We start from the raw sequence: 20,166 nt of genomic DNA, 5'->3' as shown, positions 1-20,166 counted from the left end.
CGGACTGCAATTCTGTTTGAGCAGATGCAGCACTCATGGATGTGGCCCAGGTGAACGCATTCATTTTGGTTTGCAGGATACATGTTCCTGGGATATTCTGGCTGGGTCACAACACAGCAGTCAGGGTGCACAACACACAATCAATGGATTGATGATGTGTCACTATGTCAGGGTACAGCATGCAGGTGATGTCCCGTCTGGAGGGTGCTGCCTGCAGGGTGGAGTCACGGGTGATGGGGGCGAGGGTATCCCATGTGGAGGGGGCTGCCTGCATGGTGGGATCACGGGTGATAGGGGCCTATGGTATCCCATGTGGAGAGGGCTGCCTGCAGAGTGGGATCATGGGTGATGGGGATGTGGGTGTCCTGTCTGGAGGGGGCTGCCTGCAGGGTGGGGTCACAGGTGATGGGGGCTAGGGTATCCTATGTGGAGGGGGCTGCCTGCAGGGTGGGGTCATGGGTGATGGGGCTGGGGTATCCCATATGGAGGGGGCTGCCTGCAGGGTGGGGTCACGGGTGATGGGGGCTAGGCTGGGGGTGTCCTGTCTGGAGGGGGCTGCCTGCAGGGTGGGGTCACAGGTGATGGGGGCTAGGGCATCCCATGTGGCGGCCTGCAGGGTGGGGTCACCGGTGATGGGTGTGGGGGTGTCCTGTCTGGAGGGGGCTGCCTGCAGGGTGGGATGATGGGTTCTGGGCCTGGGGTATCCCATGTGGTGGGGGCTGCCTGCAGGGTGGGGTGATGGGTGATGGGGGTGGGGATGTCCTGTCTGTAGGGGGCTGCCTGCAGGGTGGGGTCATGGGTGATGGGGACTTGGGTATCCCATGTGGAAGGGGCTGCCTGTAGGGTGGGGTCCCAGGTGATGGGGGTGGGGTATCCCATGTGGAGGGGGCTGCCTGCAGGGTGGGTTCACAGGTGATGGGGGCGAGGGTATCCCATGTGGAGGGGGCTGCCTGCAAGGTGCGGGTCACAGGTGATGGTGGAGGGGTGTCCCATCTGGAGGGGGTTGCCTGCAGGGTGGGATCATGGGTAATCAGGGCTGGGGTATGCCATGTGGAGGGGAGGGGGCTGCCTGATGGGTGGGGTCATGGGTGATGGGGCTGGTATATCCCATGTGGAGGGGGCTGCCTGCAGGGTAGGGTCATGGGTGATGGGGGCTGGGGTATCCCATGTGGAGGTTGTTGCCAGCAGGGTGGGGTCCCAGGTGATGGGGGCTGGGGTATCTCATGTGGAGGGGGCTGCCTGCAGGGTTTGGTCACAGTTGATGGGGCTGGGGAGGGGATCTCCTGTCTGGAGGGGGCTGCATTCAGGGTAGGGTCACAGGGGATGGGGGCTTGGGTATCCCATGTGGAGGGGGCTGCCTTGTTTCCATAGACGTAAGGGACCCCATGGGCCCCTTTCAGCAGGGTGGGGTCACGGGTGATGGGAGTTGAAGTGGGGTTGTCGCATCTGGAAGGGGCTGCCTGCAGGGTAGGGTCATGGATGAATGGGGCTAGGGTATCTCATGTGGAGTGGGCTACTTGCAGGGTGGGGTCATGGGTGATGGGACTGGGGTATTCCATGTGGAGGTGGCTGCCTGCAGGGTGGGCTCACCGGTGATGGGGGTGTCCCATCTGGAGGGGGCTACCTGCAGGGTGGGGTCATGGGTGATTGGGGCTGGGGTATCCCATGTGGAGGGGGCTGCCTGCAGGGTGTGGTCATGTGTGATGGGGGCTCGGGTGGGGGTGTCCCGTCTGGAGGAGGCTGTATACAGGGTGGGGTCACGGGTGATGGGGCTGGAGTGGGGGTGTCCTGTCTGGAGGGGGATGCCTGCATGGTGGGGTTACAGGTGATGGGAGCTGGGATATCCCAAGTGGAGGGGGCTGCCTGCAGGGTGGGGTCATGGGTGATGGGGGCTGGGGTATCCCATGTGGAGGGGGATGTCTGCAGGGTGGGGCCACGGGTGATGGTGGCTGGGGTAAGGGTGTCTCTTCTGGAAGAGGCTGCTTGCAGGGTGGCGTTACGGGTGATGGGGCTGGGGTATCCCATGTGGAGAGGGCTTCATGCCATAGTTTGTGAGGTGCAGAGGCACCATTTGGCTGGTGTGCAGCTGGGGATTGCGAGGTGTTGTCGTGTGATTTGGCTGGTGTAGGGGCTGGCATTGCGTGGGAGGGCATGCGTTTTCAATGGGGTACGCCCGGCGATTGCTGGGAGTTTTTGCGCGATTACACTTGGGTGCCGCCGGGGATTGGAAGCGGTTGTCACTTGATTTGGCTGGTGCTGTTGTAGGGGCTGGATGTGTGGATGTGTGGGTGTGGGAGGGCACGCGTTTTCTATGGGGTGCGCCCCAGGGATTTGCAGGGTGTTTTTGTGCAATTATGCTGGGGTGCGGCTGAGGATTGCGAAGTGTTGTTGCGCGATTTGACTGGTGGAGGAGCTGGCCTTGCATGGGAGGGCACGCGTTTTCTATGGGTGCACCGAGGAATCGTGTGGGGTTTTCGCACGATTTCGCTGGGGTGCAGCCGGGTCTAGCAAGGTGTTCGCTGGTGTAGGGGCTGGCCTTGCATAGGAGGGCATGCATTTTCTGTGGGGTGCAAATGGGGATAGCAGGGTGTTTCCGCGTGATTTAGCTGGGGAGGGGCTGCACACTGGGCCAGGGATGGCGCAGAGGCTTGCGCTGTGTTTTATCATTTCACTTGCTTTTTAGTGTGCGTGGAGGTGTGTTGGGGGAGTTACTTTACTTGTGCAGCTTGCTGTTACTTGCGTGCCGCCTACTGATGACTCTGCGAATCAATGAATAAGCGTGCTGCGCACGGATTTCTCAGTGCCATGGCTCATGCAGACTCCTTCTCAGCGCACGGCTCTTGCGCCTTTTCTACACCTGATTCTATGAATCGGGCCCTTAATGTGCTAATGAACAACGTGTCTCCAGTAAAAAGAAATAGTTATGGTGCTGGCCTAGTTAGTTGTGGAGTGCGTCTTTCCTCACACCAATATTTTTTATAGCAAGAATAGTATTGCAAGATGCATGATAGCTGCTACATTTCTCAGTGTCATCCATCTACTTGTTTATGGAATTGTGCAATGGTAAGTGATGCTAGCATTTCTCAAAGCCCCTCATAATTGCCCTGTTCAACTCTTCTATACTTTACTTTAATCTGTGCTTTCTTTAAGACATATCTTTCATATTATGGGTCCCCTTTGATCAATATCCTGTTTTATTTTTAAATCCATTCCTGAGCATGACGGTTCATGTGTTAATATCCCCGCAAGAATATTGGCATACAAAAACATTGCCATATATTTGCAGTGATATTAAGGCATTGAACCTGCGGGGGACACCCCTGCATTATTTTTAAAGGAGCGAGTGACACCCCCTTAATCCCTGCTCCCAAAAATCCCAAAAATTATCCCCCCAAAAATGTCACCTAGGGCCGTTCCTGGCGATATTTTTGGTGGGGATAATATGTAGTGATACCAGCATGATGTATGTCACATGTTGGAATTTACACATTCTGAAGAATCGCTATCTGGCAAGAGTGCAAAACTCCTGACTTTTTAAAAATGTTTTTTAATGCATAAAATGATGCAGGTAATTCAACTGTAATCTCCGAACCAGATTCCCCTTTTTGTCAAATCCATGCCAAAATCATAGTGTACTTTTGCCCTGCTGCATCATTAGCCTGATCTGCAGCGCCTGCTATGCTTGTGGCGTAGAGCAGATTCAAAGGTCTGAAGATTCACACTCGACAGTCGCCATGACAGACAGGTTTCTGCTGCGCAAGGGCAGAATTTACGATATACTCCCCATACCAAAACTATGATGATCATGAGTATCCCATGCTTGTGTCAGGGTAAGCTCTAAATAAAGATATGCCTAAGTTTAGGCATAGTGCATGGCACTATGTATGATAATGACCACCACATTCCAATTGATAACGCACATGTGTCAGCTCTGCTGTGGAAGGTGGTGTGAATTCTGGCAAGCCGGGTTGAGACTGCCAAATGGCAGGACAGGATCCTGGAAGACCGGGTCTCTTTTGATCTCTTTGTGAGGGTAGGTAACACCCTCTGCCAGAGACAGCTGTCCTGGCACCGGGCATTAAAGGGGCACACCCATTCAAAAGGAGTAGCCTCACACCATGGTGCTTCATCTCTAAGGGCTGATGTTCTTAGTGGGAAGGGAAGGGAGCATTATAAAAGTAGGCAGGAGGCCCTGGTCAACGAAAGGAGACTCCCACCATCTTGTATTTCTCTGTCTTTTTCTTTTTCCTATTCCCTCCACTTCCTTTGGAGGAAAGAACCTCGGATGTGACATCAAGAGGGCAAAGTCCACTCCATTCAAGAACAGGGAATGGACCACTTAGTCACTCTAGTTTTAGTCAAATCGCTGTGGGGCTTTTGCCTTTAAGAGAAGGGGTTTACCAGCCCTTCTTTAGTTTCTTCCAGATCCTCCTGAATGATCTCAAGACATAAAGATTCACATGAGTAGAACTCACTGGACTTCCTTTGGGAAAGTTGTGTTTTTCAAAGCTATCAGTCTGAGGTGAAGAAGGATCTGCCCATGGCGGAAGGAGGCTATGCCCCTACCCACTCCCAGGGCACATCAGGAGTGACCGTTGCAGTGGGCCAGGATCTACCACTGTGCTCCAGAATCTCATAAAGCTGGGAAAGTAGAACCTGAACAGAAACATATTGTCCTCAGGTCCCTCTGAGTGGGCTTTCCAGCAGCTGCAGGGCCATACCAGCCAAAGCTCTCAGCTCTACTGAACCAGTCACTCTGTGTTTATTGCACCGTGAACGAGGGGGAAGGTGTTGGCTCTGGCTTTTGCGCATCTCCACCAATTCAAACTATTTATTGAACTTCGAAACTAGCTTGACGCTGCCTCCTGTCCTATTTAAGTCCATCACCAGCTGGGCCTAAATCGACAACTCGATGCCAGGACTCAATCCAAATCACTGGTGAGTCCCACACTGACTTTGAACAGGGTTTACCACCATGGCTCAGCCCATCTATCCCTCGAACGGCCACCTCATTGTGCTGCACATGGATGCCCCAACCCCTCCCAGCGGCTTAAGCCTGATTTGGCCAGGTGCAACTGCAAAGCAATCCTGGCACCTCTGTGACCTTTGTCATTGAGAGCGCTCCTTCTGCTGCACAGAGCAACTGCATTCACCCCTACTCAGCACACACCAAGAACTGAATCCAGGTACTGCTGAACCTGAACTGCTGTCTCGTTTCACTCAGGCTCTAGAGACTAGTTAGGTCATGATTGCACCTGTTTTCAACATCGACATATCCTTTTTGGGGCTAGTAATTCTCCTACCATCCTGGAACCATGTTCAGAGTGCTAATTTCTTCTTACATCTTCTCTGTTCTTTCTTCGGGGTGGGTATTTGTTCTATTACAGGTGGTGTGTCAAATTACAATATAGATATATGTATAGAACCTTGATTGGACATTCCCTTTATGTTGGGCTGCTATCCTGTGTTGTTTGGGTACTGTCTTTCAGGGAGATGCAGAAGCGTCCACCACATTGACAACATCGCTAGATGTTCTTCATCAGCACAAGGTATGGATACTGACAGCTCCATCGAACTAGATCATCAGAGCTGGAATACTTGTTGTTTGATTGTTATACACAATGTTTCATTCGTGGTTAGCCATTGATATGTACCTGTGCGGTCGACCCCAAGTGTGTGTTATGTTTTCAATATTGTAATCCCTACTAATGCAAGTACTATGTTTCAGGCAGTTGATGGAGCGTCAACCCCTGCACTTGATGCAGAGCCTGACATTCAAGTAATTCCAGGGGAAGTGGAAGCGGGACCTTGCATATACGAATCGCCGCAACAGCTTTCGGAAGTGCACACTACATTTACAACATCTCTAGATATTCTTTGGCAGCACGAGGTATGGATACTGACAGCAGCTCCATCGAGCGTGATCATATAACGCGATTCCATTTGCTATACTTTCTTCCCTATTAACGCAAGTACTGTGTTTCAGGGAGACGACAGAGCTTCCACTGCAATCACAGCATCCAATTTAGATGATGCAGATCTAAATAAATCAGAGAAATAAGTCGATTAAATCTGATCATATTTAGATATTCCTTGATTCTTTTAGTCAATGCATCATTTGTGGTTATCTCTTTATATGTACCTGTGCCGTCGACCCCAAGTGTGTGTTATGTTTACAATATTGAAAAACATACTAACGCAAGTACTGTGTTTCAGGGAGACGACGGAGCTTCCTCTACAATCACAACATCCCTTGTTGGTGATGCAGATGTAAAGAAATCGGAGAAATAAGTCAATTAAATCGGTTCATATTTAGATATCCATTGGTTCTTTTAGACAATGCATCATTTGTGGTTATCTCTTTATATGTACCTGTGCCGTTGACCACAAGTGTGTGTTATGTTTACAATATTGAAAACCATACTAATGCAAGTACTGTGTTTCAGAGAGTTGCTGATGCCTTCTATACAATACAATCATTCATGGCAGTCCATGCGGAGCCAGAGGTATGGATACTGACAGTTCCATCAAACTAGATCATCAGTGCTCGAATACTTGTCGTTTGATTGTTCCACACAATGTTTAATTTATGTTTAGCTATTGAGATGTACCTGTGTGTTCGTCCTCACGTGTGTTTTATGTTTTCAGTATTGTGATACATAGTAATGAAAGTACTATGTTTCAGGGAGTCGATGGAGCGTCATTCCGTGCTGTCTATGCAGATACAGAAAATATAGTCGTTGCAGCGCAAGAGGAAGGGAAGACTCGGAGCAACAGTGTGCAGATGTTGAAGTTCGAGTCAAGGAAGTTGCAAAGAAAAGAAACAAAAATAAGGTTAGTTACAAACAGTTCCTAATTTTAGAAATTGTTTTGTGCTGGGGACTATATTATGTTTTTTTCCTGTCAATTGTACTATACTTTATCTTGTGTTTAAACTGAACATCCCTTTTCCAATCTGTCCTCTAGTTACCCGTGGGTGTACGAACTATACATACGCAGACAGTGAAGCAAATGAGAGATGTTGCTTGCCAGACCATTTACACTACGGAGGAACTATTAATTCAGACGCGGCATGTTGAGACTCGAGATGCTTATGTCCAATGGCCAGAACATGAATTGAATGTGTCCGGAGAATCCAGTAAAGTTTTATTGAACCATTGCTACAGTGCGACCGCACCGCCACAAGAAGATGATAATGAATGTATTGAAGATACCTCTGAAGTAGTCGCAGATCAATTCACACAATCTACACCCGCCAAAAATATGCCACCCAAAAAGCTGTCAACATTGTTGTGTTCTCCCATCAATGTTGAAGTAACGGATGTTGAAATGAAAGAGAATGAACCAGCAACAGCATTCACCGACGCATCAGAACTTGATATCAGCGATATTACTTTCAATTGTGGTGATATGTCCTCAAAGATACTGTCTGAAACAACTTTGACGTCGGATGACAGTCTAATGAAAGAGGGCAAATACATAGTATTCAACAGTTGTTTGATGGATATTATAAGTATGCTGAAATGTGGGCATTCAGTTAGAGGGAAAGTATGTGGCAAGCCATTGATTCATGTGACTCGTCAAAAACAAGGCAGTAACGTCAAAATACATGCCGCCTGTAGATTAAATCATATGTTCTCATGGTCTGCACAAACGATGCTGGGGAAACTGCCAGCAGGCAATCTACTGTGTGCAGCTGACTCACTTTTTAGTGGGTCCAGTTTTAGAAAGTTGGAGTCTTTCTTTCAGTTTGTGGGACTCCATTTCATTTCTAAAACGCAGTACTACAAATTCCAACATGATTATCTATTTCCGGCCATTAGTGATGCTTGGAAAATTGAACAATTGTCTCTAGCAAGTACTTTCGAAGGCAAACGATTCAGGCTAGCCGGCGATGGACAGTGCGACAGCCCTGGATTTTCTGCCAGGTACTGCACCTACCACTTTCAGGACATGGATAGTAAGAAAATTGTGAGTTCAGTGGTCGTGCAGGTGTCCCAATGTAAATCCTCAGTGGCCATGGAGAAACTAGGATTTATAAAATGATTGGAATATCTACAATCGAGGGGAATGCACATCGACCTCATAGCCCCAGACAGACATGTTTCAATTGCCAAGACAATGAGAGAGCAGTTCCCACATATTGAACATCAATTTGACGTATGGCATCTTGCTAAATCAATCAATAAGAAAATCTCGGCTGCAGGGGGAAAAAAAAGGTTTGGAAAGTATTTCAAGGTGGTCCCAGTCTATCAGCAACCATCTTTGGTGGAGCTCCAAAACTTGTGAAGGGTCAGTGGAAATCCTACTTGAAAAATGGTGGTCACTGATGCACCACTGTACCAACGTTCACTGCTGGACAGAAAACCAACATTTCCACCAATGTGAACATGGCCCTTTGTCCACAGAGGAGGCAATGAAGAAGAAGTGGTTGATTCCACCTTCACCTACACACAAAGACATTGGCCCTCATTAGGACCCTGGCGGAGTGGGTTTCCGCCAGCGCTAATCGCGGCGGACCCGTCCGCCGTACTACGAGTTCCCTTAGCGCCATGGAGGTTTTCTCCGCCTGGTTTTACCGGGCGGAGAAAACCATGGCGCTAAGGGACCTCGTTGTTAATTACGCCGCCGTACTTTACGGCGGCGTAATTAACTCCTTCCCCACTCCCATTATACCCTATGGGGCAAGAATGGGAATGGGGAAGGGTAAAATGGGGATTGGGGATTTACCGCTCCGCCAAGGTCGGCATGGGGTGGTAAATCCGCCAACCCACATGGCGCTATCGGCGGCTTTCCGCCATGCTCCGCGGTGCATTTAGCACCGCGGATTCTGCCAGGGTCGTAATGAGGGCCATTGAGATGATTGTTTTCGATAAAACTCTATCAAGAGATTTGAGGGGACTGACAGAATTCTGTCACACAGGAGGTTTGGAGGTGTTCCACAATATGTGCCTAAAGTACAGGCCAAAGCGATTGCATTTCGGCATACAGGGCATGAAACATAGGACTCTACTAGCGGTCTTGGCCCATAACGAGAATGTGTGCCGTAAACAATCTAGGACTACGGGAAATGTAGGGATGCCTCGCTACACTACGGCCTTTGCAAAAAGAAGTAAGAAATGGGTGGTGAAACCAGTATATGAGGAAATGGAGTTTGACTTTGTTAAAGGCCTTATTGTTACTGTACTGGAGAAGCACAGATATGGAATTTTGAGCGTTTCTGTGTACAGCACTGATGCATTGCCACCAAACATTGCCACTGTGCCATGTCCACCCAAAGCAGAGCTTGTTGAGAAGTACAAATCCCGGTTTAAATGATTGTAATCTGATTGTCTTTTTGAAGATAATGTTATTGTACAGTGTGCATAAAAAGTATGCTAACCCTAACCCCTCCCTTCACCATCCTGGGTGGCGAACAACATGGGTGTCATCTTTGACTTCTCTCTCTCATCACCTCATATCGCTGACCTTGTGAATATGTGTATGTATATATTTTTGTTGCTGTAACTAAGTTTCACAATCTCATGTAAATGCTGCGCTCTGTTAACTGAGGGGAGGCTTGCGTATTGCAAATAATAAAACAAACAAACAATAAATCTCACTTTCAACTCAACTCCTCGTGTACTTTATACTTTCCGTGACCTTCCCCCAAAAATTCAATGGGCCTCATTACACGGTAGGCGTTAAGGGTTTACCGGTACCGGTAAGGGCACCGGTACCGGTAAACCCTTACTGCCTTACTACAAAGTCCCTTTGCGGGTCCTCCCTTAACGCCTGGTTTTTCCAGGCATTAAGGACGGGACCCACAAAGGGATCTTGGTGCTAATTACGGTACCGCAATTTGCGGTGCCGTAATTAGCTCCTTCCCCATTCCCATTATGCCCTATGGGGGCAAAAATGGGAATGGGGAAGTGCCTTGGTGAATGGGGAATTACCGCCCCCGCTCACCTTGGAGTAGGGCGGTAATTCCGCCATCCACCAAGGCGGACACGGTAAAATACTGGCGGCAACCATGGCACTAATAGTGCCATGGTTACCGCCTACCGTGTAATGAGGCCCAATGTCTCCATAGTTATGGTTCTCTAGGGCTGCAAAGCTCGCGGGCAACGAGGACAAAATTGGGGGCCTTAGAATGTGCCAAGCGAGGCGTTGCAGTTGGGAAAGAAGCCAGTTTGCATTTGCACATTGAGGCCTAGTACATAGATGGAGTCGAAAATTCAAGTTCTCACAGATGGCTTTACACGGGATGTTGCAAAGTAAGAATGTATGCTCATGCAGATTGAAGGTCAGCGGCTTTGATTTTTTGCTCGTGGGCTAAAGAGGCCTGCGACTCGCACTGGCAGTATAAGGTTCTATTGTTTTTTTACCTTGAGAGACAGGGACCATGCCGAAAGGACTTCATTTGAAGGAGGGGTGCAATAACGTAAGAGACGATAAGGCTGAAAATTCTGAAACTAGACCGAGTTTCATGTTAGTTCAGTATATGAAAGCTCATTGGCACGAACACAGTGGGATTTACGGACTGCATTGCGCAGAGACACAATGGAAATGGCAAATATAATGTAAGTAACTTTTTAGACGCTTTTATACCGGAATGAAGAATGAATGAATGAATGAATGAAGAGCAAGTAAAACGTTTGTGGGATCGTCTTTCTACCGGGCACATGGGCATGCATGTGCCCATTCGACACACATGTAGAAAAACAGTCGTTTCTCAGTGGTTCAACGCTAAAAAATCATTACATTGTGTGTTTACCTCGATTTATTTTGTTAGTTTTCGCATTGCTTTTAGAGCCGAACATACTCCATTGCACTATCCTCGGAAGCAAATAGTTTCAGCTCGGCCGTAATAAATAAAATGAATTATAGTAATAAAGATCGGCTGGTGAGACTAATTTCAATTTTTATGTTTTCTAAACAGGTACATCCTACCGTATTGCGACTGCCACCTATTCCAGACCCCGGCCGATGGTTTCTTCAATCGCCAGCTGCAGCTTCTTGTAAACAACTGCACAATGTTGACCATTTTATGGGACGATCGCCAAGGGCCCACATGCCCTTACGCAGTACTAGCGGCTAAAAGCAACATATCAACCTTTACGGTGGCCTAGTGCCTAGTTGATGGAACTGCCTTGCGGTTCACCGTGCTTCTTTTAACGAAAACCAACACCCTGTGTACCATAAAGGAACAGCGCATGACTCACGATCAACTTTAGAGGATTTGCGGATCGAGAGAAAAGAAAAAAAATTCCATTCCGATTTAATATGCCAATTGCTGAATATTCTTCAAACATTTAATGTCAAATAAATGTACTTTACCAAATGTACCGTATTGCTGTTTGATCTTAAAGTACAGTTTCATATTCCGCATTGTGGCGTGCTGTGTTGTGAGTTAATCTGTGTTGGTTTCCGGGTTCTGTGTGCAGTCGCATAGAAGACGACTGGGCGCGTTTGCCTACGCAGCACAGTAACGTCACGGAGAGAGGCGGGGAATTTGAATGTTTTGATAATGTCAGGCTCAGAGGCGGGGGATATGATTTAGTGCCGCAAAAACAGCTGAGCCAGGGCGATGGGGCAAGTGATAGGATTATCACAACATGACAGCTCCCTGGTGCCTGTTTTCGTGTGTGTTTAATGGACGAAAACTCGGGTAAGGTCCATAGGAAATTCTTCTAAAATCGAGCGACTTAGGCTTAAAAACACATGGCCGACCCGTAGGGACAATAAAAATGTTTGACTGAACCATTCCTTTAATTGATTTTTCAATGTGTCTAAATCTACATGGAAATATATACTTTCATCTTGGCAGTGTTTCAGTCACATCAGCCATGGGCAGTAGAAAGCATATACTCACTGGATGCCTCTCATTTAATTCTTTCCATGATTACTTGAATGTGTCTGCTGTGTGGGTATGAACTGAAATGCTAAGTGAATGTTGATGTTTTGTTACATGGCTTTTTGTTTTCTCTGCTGCTTAGTCATCTAATGTTTTTGCAAGGGCATCTGCACATTCATACAGAAAATAAAATGGTCAGGTTGAACTGTTAGGTTATAATTTTATTAAAAAAAATACCTGCTTAAAAATGATTGTCCTTTATTTTCTTTCAAAACAAATATGTTATTCGAATAAACAAAGTGAACATGTCTTCAAAATAGCACCCTCTTGGGGAAGCAGGTCACAGAGATGTGTGATGTTTATATTTCATTAACAACTGGATAATTCATTTAAAGCATAGACAAGTTTCTGTTGAATTTGACTTGAGGTATGTAATCCCTTTATTTTGCGGTTTGGGAGTGGCCATGGGTTTCGGGGGGAGGAGTGACTTGGGTTTCAGGGCGGGTGGGAGGAACTATGCCCCAGGCCCTAGAAACTGTTAACAGGGCCCCGTATGAGAGGCATTAAGGATTGGAGGAGTGGAACAGTTGCTATACAGACACCGCTCATTCTCAGCGTCCTGTGTGAAATACCTGCTTGCGATGGTTGCCAGAATAACAGAAGGGTTTTCATAGTTGTTCGATCTGTGTAAACTAGAGAGAAAACCTATGTCCAGCCAATGTGAATTTGCAACTATTTCGATCACCACTTCAGGATTTGCAGGAGAATGTCTGAAAAGCAGATTTTCAGTAGATAAAGTGAGTTCTCCAGTCATAATTATTTCTGCAGCGCCACATTACCATAATAACAATGTGAACATAACACAATAGGCATGACATGGTGTATCACGTGAACATCTTGAAGGTTAAAATATAGAAAGTAACGTATCGAATATGTCAATATAAGATGTTACAAAGTAAATTCTGTATGAACTAAAGTATAAACTTGTTACCCAATTAGGGGATAACAGAGTTTGGGTAACTGACACAAGTAATTGTGGCTCACCAGGTGTTACCCTGTTAATTCTGCACCAACATTGGGGAACATGTAGAAGCTAACATTTTACATTGAAGCCCAAATGGGATGTTTATAGGTTTGATATGTTTTCATAGGGGGGGCAGTGTGTGCAATGCCTTAACAGAAGTTTATTCATTATTTTGTTTGTAGATTTTATGAGGTCGATATTAGGGTGCGTTCTCCTTTACTAGATGAAATTATGACAGGATTCCAAAGACAAAACTCAGGAAGCTTATATAAGGGTGGAGAACGAAGGGGTGAGGGAGAATATTGAAGACAAAAATCAATAGTGCATGCAACCCACATTACATTAAGTAATTCAGCATAATTTGCTCACATACTTGTCATTATGATTTGCAATAGAGTAGGTACAAAGTGATCATCATTTGGAATATTGTGTCTTGCAGTGCAATGTGTATATTCATGCAATGTGGAAGACATACATTTTCATTCTCTGCTAATGAGTAGGAATATGAAGGTATCCCTGTTATCAGGATGGATGCCCAGGAATAATACTTCCCTGTACATCAGGACACTTAAAATGCAGGCAGGACACTGACAACAACAGACACTTTAAATATCCATATATGCAATATCCGAGAGGCAGAGAAAAGGAGAGAAAGAGGCAAAAGGTATTGGCAGAGAGAAGCATTGTCAATATGGAGAAATCACATGTTACAATGGAATGGATACAAGGACAAGAAGCAGCAGGTGTATGGGAGGGTCTGTGGTGCTGTACTACTGTAGTTTGCGATAGCTGAGGTTATGTGAACTGCAACAAATGCACCTGTGCGTAATTACAAGAAAGGCACAATGCATGGGCAAACCTATTTCAGCAACTACAAAATCAATTGAAAATCAGGAGAGTCAGCTGAGTTAAACTTTTCCAGAACTTCTTTTGCGGAATCGGCAACGCGGCTCAGGTGGCAATTCTATAAATAGCACATGCACTGGGTCCAATTCATGATCAGTCATTTAGGCAGAGGCTGAGGCAGGTGGTTGCTATCACAGTTGAGTTCCAAAATTAAAATTGTATTTAATTTAGGGCGAGGTAAAACATAAAAAAATAAAACACAAATAGACTAATGTTGAGGGGGTTAGGACATTAAAAATAGGCTTTATTTGAGGAACCTATAGCACAATAAAAGAAGGCTCGGGATGGGAGACTGTGAGAAAATGAATTGGATTTTTTTTTCTTCATTTAGTAAAATGGTCTTATATTTAAGAACGTTCATACTTAAATCCCATTATACACATAGTTCATTAAAAAAAGAGAAGAAAAAGGAAAAAGAGTAACACGGATGTATATCCGAGTGCAGTACATTTCGTTAATTCCGATAAATTCCAAAAAATAATGTATACATGCATACAAGTAAAACAAATGATGATTGATAGTAGCTTCTCCTCCCCACCACGTGTAGGTTGGGTATTTTCTGCACCATCATCTCACTGCCAATCACCTGTATGTCCAATTCAGTATGTAAGTCATTCATGCATGCATGTTAAATGCCCGTTTTCATGAGTTCGTTAAGAGCACGTCAATGCCCCTCCATAATCGGGTCAGATGGTGTATAATGGTTTGGTCCTCACCCGTCCTATACTTATGTATGATTACCGTTGGAACCAAATCATTCGCCCTATGACCACCATATTCCATTAAATGCTTTCTTCGTTTAACATTAAGTGCAGAGCACTCTGTCAGAATGTGTCTGGTGCTCTCCATGTCACCTGTTCCACAACATCTACATGTTTTCCTGTTTCTAGCAATCTTTTGCAACGCCCTGGTAACCTCATCATACCCAACCATGCCGAATTTCATTTGCAAGTAGTCCCTTCGAATGGTAGGATTGGGAAACACTCGTATGTAATGTGGTAATTTGCCAGGGACACGTATGAAGTTATAATATTCAGTGGCCAGTGCCTTTGTCGCTAGATTTAGCTAGTTTGTATTCAATCAACTTGAAATGTCAACAATACATTTTATTAAGCATTTCTACAAAGGCATAAATGTACACTGACATCAACATGGCATTTAGTTAAGCAACTGGTTATTAAGCTGGGTCCTCAACCCACGTCACAGTCCACTACTGGATGGGCGAAGTTAGGGGGTTTGCTCCACTTCGCTGTATCTCTGTACATAGTTTGTGGTGTGTATTTGTATTGAAATGTCTTTTAATTATTGATTTATAGGAGCTTCCAACAATCTCTATGTTGACGTCAGTTCGTTCTAAATAGTGTTTCCAGTTTAGTGCTTCAATTATTATGTGTTTCAAGGCATACCCAACATAATTAATATAAGCAAGGGTGTCTATTTTGGCCACTTCATATGTGTATAATTAGCATGTATGAACTTCGTGCCACAAGGAGTTGTTAGAAGTCATCAGCACCTCTGCCCTCAGGTATTCCACAGGTGTGATCTTTGAGATTGTGTGTAGGCAAAAGCTTCCAATTGTATCTAGCTCACTCCCCGTTCCAATGGCAGAAATTTCAGAGCCATATAATACAGTTGAAGTATTTTCAGCAAATACATGTCTCTTGTAGCTTCCATTGAAAATCCTGCATATCGCATAGAGAATGTCAATATACACGCAGTTCATTGTTTTAACGCTGCCACTGTCTGCTCGATCTGCATGGCCCATGTTACGTGCCAATGGGCGATAATCCCTAAATAGCCGTAAGGGTCGACAACTTCACAGTGCTGTTATTTAACATCCATTTCAAATTAACTATTTTCATTTGTAGGGTCCTGAAGCACATGATCTTAGTTTTAGATAGATTGATTGTAGGTTGATGTTTTGCTGCATAAGTAGCAATGAGGGCCAGTTGTGTTTGTAATACACCTGGTGCAGTGTCAAGCAGTGTTAGATCATCTGCATAACCCAGCCGCCCCACCCTCTTCAATCAAATACCAGCCTGCGTAGATATGTACGTGCACAATTACAACTTCTTTCAAGTCATCCAGGTACAGATTGAAGAGAGTGGATGTGAGGAGCACCCGTGTTTCAGACCAGTGGTTGTATTTACTGCCTCGCTTATTTGCCCATCATGTGTATACCTGATCCTCACCTTGGTATTCACGTGTAGGGCGATTATGATTTTTAATAGGCTGGGTGATATGCACCATTGAAAGATTGTACCACAGACCAGGCCTAATAACAGTCTCAAAAGCAGCACTGAAGTCCACACAGGCTGCATCAGTGGTCAGTTTCTACCTGGCTTTCCCCTGTTCTAGCATAGTGACCAAGGCCATAGGGTTGGTTAAAGTGGAGTGTCCACTCCTGAATCTAGTCTGATTGTATGGAATGATCTTATACGTATAGAGACAATCTTGTAATTCACACAACAAGACTTTGCCAAATATTTCAGCAGGTGCATCCAGCATTGTTAACATTATGGCCCTCATTAGGACCCTGGCGGATTTTTTCCGCCGTCGGCGGACTTTTCCGCCATGGCGCAAAGTCCCTTTACGCCATGGCGGATGGCGGACTTACCGCCCCATTCCGAGGTCGGCGGGGCGGTAAGTCCCCATTGACCCATTTACCCTTCCCCATTCCCATTTCGGCCCCATAGGGCTCAATGGGAGTGGGGAAGGCGTTAATTACGCCACCGTAAATTACGGTGGCGTAATTAACACCAAGGTCCCATAGCGCCATGGATTTTTACGCCCGCAAAAAGCGGGCGGAAAAATGACCATGGCGCTATGGGAACTCGTAGTTGGCGGTAAGGGGTCGGCGCAGCTAACGCTGGCGCAAACCCCTTACCGCCAGGGTCCTAATGAGGGCCTATATCTCTGGCAGGTGATGGACCACTTTTGTACACAATATAATGATGCTGCGTTTCCATGACTCTGCTATCTGTACGGTGAGAGTAATGTTTTGGAAAAATGCTTTGTAATATATTACCTCAAATTATACTCTTTCAGTAACTTGTAGCACATTCCAACCGGTTTGGGTTCACTAGAATTACTGATTGTACTAATGATCTTCTCAATGCCTAACAATGTACCATTGTAGTTCCATCTGGTGTTTCCCTGTACAGGCAAGCCAGTGTCTGCGGGTGTCATGCCTATAGTTTCTTTTATATGTGCAAGTCAACTCTCACATGACGCCCCAACTGCCAAACTCCAACTGGTGATGTCACCATTAACCAATTTACAGAATAGTCTAGCCTGGCTAGTCTTGATGGCTTCAATAAGTGTTTTCCATCATTCATTCCTGCGTAGTGGCCAGTGTGCTTTCAATCATTTTTTATAAGTGGCCTACCTCAAGTTAGGTTTCTTGATTTTACTGCACTTATCCATATCTGTTCTGTGTATTTTTCTTCAGTACTTCCTAAGTGCTTTATTTTGCATGGACACTTTTGTGTTTCTGCCCCCCCCCTTCTCTCTTAACATTTAATTAGGGTCTGGCATGCAAGTCCCATTACTACTCATAAGGCACTAAATTAACTTTTCGTATTGAGATATAATGTTCTCTTGGGTCTTCAGATATATATGTGTGCCATATTATTCTCAGTATCAGTTGCTGGTAGGCTGGATGCTCTTAGGTCATATTCATTTATCCAGTTGGTGCCTCGGCTGTTAAAGGTTGAGAGTGTTCCATTTGATACTGTTCTACTGACTTGCTAAAGCGAACAATTCAATGTGATTGTATTAATTCCCCAAAGCATTTTAACGTATTTGCCACTTGCCCACAAGTAGGTAATGATCGCTTTCATCCCGTGCATGACCATTATTCAATTACAACAATTCATGACCGTGAAAATGCAGTCTAATGAAGATGCAGAATTTCTGTAGATCCATGTGTTTTCATCATGCATGTCCCTTATGCATCGACCATTCAACATGACCATACCATAGTTAGTCAGTAGGTCAAACCATAGCCTTCATTTAATAACCGTGCCAGTCTGTCTTAGCTTAGAACTCAGTATAAGAAGGCGTTGTACTTTTCCTTAGTGTCAAGTAGTAAGTTATCTACCAGCATTTTAGAATTGAAATCTCCCAGCACTACTATTGTTTTTACTAGTATAGTTCCCAGGTTCGCCCGTTTCTTCCCAACATAAAAGTGTGTCTTTTTGGTTTCACTTTTGCCCGGTGGTTCATAAAGGATAATGATATATAATGTTTCGGGTAAACCTCATTTACTCCCATCCATAACCAATCCCACCAATATATTCTCATATGCACAGTGTAGTTCCTCAATATGTTGTTCTTTCATAACACATTAGCAAGCTACCCATCGGTCCTCCATTGTCACCCTAGTGGCAAGTTTCTGTATTGTATCCCTGCACCTGTGCGATCTCAATGTCACCTGGCCCAGTAGATTGTTGTCTCTGTAGTCCCTTGCCTCGTCGTGCCTTGAAATACTTGTGTATAGGCACGTTACACATGCCATATCATATCATATGGTGTCCAATCATTTGTTCGATTACAAAAGTTTCGAAAGGCAAACTATTGAATCTTTTTTTTTTAAATACAAAAGTTTCGAATGACAATTTGATCTAAAAAAATGTGAAATTTTGCCTTTCGAAACTGGGGTTAGGGTTAGGGTTGGGGCTTGGGTTAGGGTCGGGGGGTGGTAGGGTGGCATGGGGGTTGGGAGGGCTGGGGACACACCCCCAATATACACTAAAACCTTGCAACGTTGCATGGAGCTGTCCAGTGCTGAAATTACAGACTGGACAGCTCAATTTAACGTTTCAAAGTTAAAAAAAAGACATTTAAATGCCCAAATACACAAAACACATGGGGCCTCATTACAAATCAGGCGGTCCGGAAATAATGGTGACGGTAAACCCGTCGCCACGTTGTTTCCGGACCGCCTGATCCCGACTCCTGCAGGCGGGAGGTGATGTTCCCGCCAGGTTTTACCGCCTCGGTTACCGCCGGACTCGTAATGAGGCCCTTTGAAACGTTACATGGAGCTGTCCAGTCCTGTAATTTCAGCACTGGACAGCTCCATGTAAAGTTTCAACATTACAAACAAAAAGGCAGTGAAATGCTACTTTTAACATGTAAAAGTGTATTTCAGTTGAAACCAATCCATGGCTATTGTCGATGGATTGGTTTCGAACAAAATGCACTTTCCATGTTAAAGATAGCATGTTGTACCTTCTGATTTCGAAACTTTTGTTTCGAAAGTTTGACTATCCGAATCTTTTGATTTGAACAAATGACCCTAAACCATATCATATCATATCATCCATAGTTATTTCAGTGATAGCCCAAGTTTCTTGTAGTGCTATTATTGTATATGTCATACTTGCACGCACCAAAACCCTCTCTCCTAAAATAATGTGAATGTCCCCGGGTTTTACATGGTTTGTTAATCATAAACCTTACATTCTTAGTGTCATTCTCTCCATTACCAATGTTTATGTTCTCATACTTTGTCTGGCTATTTTCATAGGTAGGTCATTCATTTTCTTACTATGTGCTGTGTATCTGGTAGACCAGTCGTTAAAGTTACAATCATAACCAACTTTTCTCAAACCACCAATATATCCAGCCACATAATCAGTTAGATAGTCAGTCCAGAATACAACATTTCTAACATATCATTGGCAACAAAATGGTCCTTAGGTAACAGTAAAATATTGAAATAACAAAATCAATCTTTCTGTGTCTAGAGTAGAGACTACCAAAGACCACCATGTATGACATACAGATGTGAAATTTGTTGTTAGCTAATATGAGTGAGGGTAAAACTGCAGAATTATTTGGAAACAGGCAAGAGAGTACAGTCTTTGGCTTAAACTGAATGTGTCATTATTTTGCAACAGGATAAATTACTAAATGCAAAGAGAAAATCAGAGAATTGTTTGGAGGCAGGAGATTGCATTTAGTTTTAGTAACTCAGTATTACAACGATTTACAATGGATCAGGCAAAATACTAAATGCAAAGGGAAATGTGCAGAATTATTTGGAGGTAGGAGTTAAGGTTCAGTTTCTGTAAGTAAGTGTGTCAACATGGTGTGACAAATGAGGCAAAATGTCACATTTCTAGAATTGTTTGGAGAAGGAGATTACATGTATGGGCTGTAAATGAGAATGTCATATTTTTATGATGGACAAAGCAAAAACTAATGTGCAATGACAATAAATAATAATTGTCTACAGAGAAGAGATTACACAAATTGTCAGTAGCTAAGTGCACCAGTTTTTAGACAATATGCTACTAGTGATGAAGCACTTTTAGAATTGTTTACATTCAGAGGAAGGAACAGAGTGGGCCAGCATTTTGTGATGAGACACATGTTTTGCAAAGATACTTCA

Source organism: Ambystoma mexicanum, chromosome 5p (genome assembly GCF_040938575.1).
Source record: "Ambystoma mexicanum isolate Mex_15411 chromosome 5p, UKY_AmexF1_1, whole genome shotgun sequence".
Taxonomy (NCBI): domain Eukaryota; kingdom Metazoa; phylum Chordata; class Amphibia; order Caudata; family Ambystomatidae; genus Ambystoma; species Ambystoma mexicanum.
The sequence above is the reverse complement of the archived record's forward strand: the minus strand, read 5'-3'. Positions refer to the sequence as shown.